Genomic DNA, 4,711 nt, shown 5'->3' on the forward strand with positions numbered 1-4,711 from the left:
ACCACATGCCAGCCAGCCGCGCCCCCTGGTGGGCTGAGCTGGCCACACACACACACACACACACACACAACACACACACACACACACACACACACATACAATAAATGTTAAAATAAAAAAAATTAAAAAAAAGAATGTACTTTAATTGATGTTTATTGCTCAAATATGTCTTTAATTTTATATATTATAATATGGAACTGATAAAGTAATTTTGTTCTTTTTAAATACCTCAAATCTCAGCACTTTGGACTCTAAATTATTGACTTTTATTTCCATTTGAGAATGTGGAATTTTTCATGAGATTGTATTATAAAACACTGTCAAGTGCATCTGAAAAGATGCAAATACATACATCTTTTTCACAAAAGTTGCATTGGTTCTTTGTTCTCTAAAATTCATAAATCATTAAGGTTTGGATCTGCCACATCAGTTTCCTTACCATCTGTTGCTTGATTCTTATGCATTGCTTCCTAAAGGAAACAAAAATAAGCCAATAAACAAAAAAAAAATACCAACAAACAAATTTTAAATTTCAACTATGGGAGTTGGGAGGTGTGAATGCAGATCCAGGTGAGAGAGAGTGGTATAGACATGAGAAGCTACTAGTCAAGGTTGGTATACGAGGTCCAGAAACAAGTGGCTACTATGAGAAGATAAAGCTCATGGGGACTGTTGTGTATGCGCAAACAAAAGGCAGTTCAGTCACACAGTCAGATTTAGTTGAGGAATTTGTAGCTAATGGAAAAGAGGTTGGCTTTTAAATTCTTCATATATTCACAGAGAAACACAAATGATAAAAATATTTTATTTTATTTGAAAATAAATATAAACAGATGTGCTACAGATCAAACTGTTTTCCCTGGTTTGTAGTATACTGTAATTACTACATTTTAGAGAAAAATCATTTTTTCAACATGATATATTCAAAGTCTCTTTTCTATTTACTTAAGATATCACAGTCCTACACCAGGCCTGGTGAGTATGTGGGAGAGCTTCCAGCTACCCTGCACCAGCGGGACCTGCCGGTCCCAGCACAGGCATAGCGTGGATGAGATCTTCTTCCACCCCTTTGGGACACCCCCAACACTATGCAGCACCTCCCTACCCCGTCCACCAAGTAGGAATTACTGCCACGTTCCAGAAACACCCAGAAACACTCCTAGCTCAGGCCTGGTTAGTGTGTGGGAGAGCTTTTGGCTACCCTGCTCCAGTGGAACTAGCCGGTCCCATCCCAGGAGCAGTATAGGTGAGACATTCTTCTACCCCATTGGGAACCCCCAAAACTCCGCAGCACCCCTCCCACCCTGCCTGCAGAGTGAGAATTTCTACCATGTTCTGAGGACCCCTCAACCCAGTCATAGCACAGGCCTGGTGAGTGTGTGGGAGACCTGCCTCTACCCAAATACTACAATTTGACACCTCCAGACTCAGCTCAAGCTTGGAACACAGGCCTGAGGTGAAACCTTACAGCTGCAATCCCTGGAGAGAGTAGGGGACAGAACCACCCAGCTAGCTCAGGAGCAGAATATCTTGCAAGAGGAGCACAACAGGTTCACTTCCAAGGGCAGCAGCAGGAAGGAGCTGAGCAGAGCAGCCAGACCCAAGCCAGGAACAGCTGCATAAATCCAAACTTTACAGATCTGCACCTGAACTTCAGTAGGTGTTAAGGTTATAACTGCACCAAGATTCTACAGCAAAGTTCCGAAGACAGTGCTACACAAAATGCCAATAAGAAGGAGCAAAATGCAACCTCAGAACCCAAGCCTACCCATAACAAGTGCAGAGGACACAAACACAGAACAAATTCGGAATCACACAGCTGAAAGAAATCAATCAAAGGCTTCTGAAAAAAAAAGTTGAAGAAAAGTATAGAGGAACTCATATTCGAAATGAAAAGAGAAATCCCTGAATTAATAACATCAACAGTAAAGAATCAAGTGCAGAAACATATGGAGGAAACGCAATGACCACCAAGAACAAGTGCAGAGGACACAGGCTGAGCTCAAATGTTTGGATTAATAGTGTCAATAGCAAATAAGCAATAGCAGAAAGTCATAGAGGAACTCAGAGGGGAATTTTCTGAAATAAGAAAAGAATTCTAGGAACTGAAAGCATCTAAAGTAAATAATCAACTACAAAAACATAGGGAGGAAACACAATCTGAAAAAAAGCATTGCAATAAAAGAATAAATAACTGCTTCTAAGGAAGACAGTAATAAAAAAAATAGAGGAGATTGGAAAAATGACAAATTGCTAGAATGAGGAACACAGGAAAGAAATAGATCGCATGAAGAAGAGTCAAAGCGATAGAGAGGAATTTAAAATCTCAATTATGAGCTTGAAGACTATTTAAGGGAAAGAGAAGACAGAGTGCCAGATATTGAAGACGCTGGGGCAACTAGTGAAAAGATAAGAAAAGATCTCTTAAAAACAACTATGATGCAGGAAAAAATAATCCATCACTTGCAAGATGATGCAAACATGAACAATGTGAGACTAATATGCAACAATGAGAAAGAAGGAGTCAATACAAATGACACATAAAAAGTATGGGCAGAAGTAATAGACGAAAATTTCCCAAATATGAAAATAATGTCACATTCAGGTAACTGAAGCATACAGAACGCCAAGTAACCTCAACCCAATGAAAAACACATCGAGACATATAATAGTCGAGATCCCAGAAATTCAGCACAAAAATAATCACTGAAAGCTGCTAGAGAAAAGAAGCAGATCACATTCAAAGGAAAACCCATCAGAATTACGGCCGACTTCTCTTCACAAACCATGCAGGGAAGAAGAGCATGGAGCAGAGTACTTTAAGTCCTCTGTGAAAACAAAATCCAGTCCAGACTACTATGCCCTGCAAAACTCTCTTTCAAGATTGATGGAGAAGTGAAATACTTTCATGATATAGAACAACTAAAGAATTTCACGATGACAAAGTCAACCCTACACAGGCTACTGAAAGGTGATCTAGATAAAGATGAAAATGATCAGAACTCGATGATGAAATCAGAAGCAACCAACTAAATAGGGCAAGCATTAAACACAGGAGAAAAAAGAGTAAATAAAAAGAGATAAATAACATGGCAAACATAAGTCAATACATCTCAATTCTAACCATCAATGTAAATCGACTCAATTCAAAAATTAAAAGAAATAGACTGGCACAGTGGATTAGGAAACAAAATCCAACAATATGCTGTATACAAGAAACACATTTAACTCATAAAGACATTCATGGGCTGAAAGTCAAAGAATGGAATACAATACTACATGCCCCAGCACCTCAGAAAAAAGCTGGGGTAACAATTCTATTCTCAGACAGTCTCAACTTCAAACCAACAATGATCAAGTGAAATAAAGAAGGCCACTATATACTGGTTAGGGGAAAAATTCAAGAGGAAGAGGTAACACTCATAAATATGTATGCACCAAACACAGGAGCACCTAACTATATAAGGCAAATCTTAATGGACATGAAAAATCTAATATAAAATACCACAATTTTCGCAGGAGACCTTAACACCTCCTTATCTGCAAAAGATAGGTTAACCAGACAAATACTTAGCAAAGAAATAACAGAACTGAACCAGAGCTTGAAACAAATGGACTTGGTAGACAAATCCAGAGTGTTCCACCCAAACACAGCTGAATACACATTTTTCTCAGCTCCACATGGGCTATTTTCTAAAATAGACCACACACTGGTCCATAGGTCATGCTTAAGTATATGCAAGAAGACAGAGATTATCCCATGCATATTATCTGACTACAGTCCAATGAAATGAAATAAATGACAAAACAAACCAGAAAAAAATCTTGAATATATGGAAATTGAACAACACCCTACTCAGCAACCAAAAGGTCACAGATGAAATTCAACAAAAATTCAATAATATATACAATTCACTGAAAATTCAAGCACACCTTTTCGGAATTTATGGGATATGATGAAAGCAGTTCTCAGAGGGAAATTCATAGCTGTGAACTCACACATTAGGAAAACAGAACGGGAATAAATAAATACCCTATAGCTGCACCCTCAAGAACTATAAAAGAAAAAGTATACACAGAGCCCAAAGATGGGAAGAAATCATAAACATAAGAGCAGAAATTTATTCAATAGAGAAAAGACAACAATTCAAAGAATTAAAAAAAGCAAAAAGCTGGTTCTTTGAAAGATTAAATAAAATCTTTCAGCCCCTAGCTAACCTCCTCAAAAAGAGGAAAGATAAAATTTAAATACAAGCAATAAAGAATGAAAAGGGTGGAATTAAAACAGAACCAGTGCAAATTCAGAAGATTATCAAAAGATATTTTGAGAATTGTTACTCTCACAAAATGGAACACACAGAAGGAATGGAGAGATTCCTAGAAAGGTACAAATAAACACAATTGAATCGACAAGATATAACCACTCTCAATACCCTAATAACAGCCAATGAAATACGAGATATAATTAAAAACCTACCAGCAAAGAAAAATTCAGGTCCGGATGGATTCACAGCTGAATTCCACATGACATTTACAGAAGATGTAATCTCTATACTCCTCAGACTCTTCCATGAAATTGAAAAGGAAGCAATCCTCCCAAAATCATTCCTGGAACAAAGTATTATATTGATACCAAAACCAGGGAAAGATGCAACTAAGAAAGAGAACTACAGGCCTATCTCCCTCATGAACATAGATGCCAAAATCCTCA

The sequence above is a fragment of the Octodon degus genome, unplaced genomic scaffold, assembly GCF_000260255.1.
Source record: "Octodon degus isolate 3935 unplaced genomic scaffold, OctDeg1.0 scaffold00325, whole genome shotgun sequence".
In the NCBI taxonomy this organism is placed as follows: Eukaryota; Metazoa; Chordata; class Mammalia; order Rodentia; family Octodontidae; genus Octodon; species Octodon degus.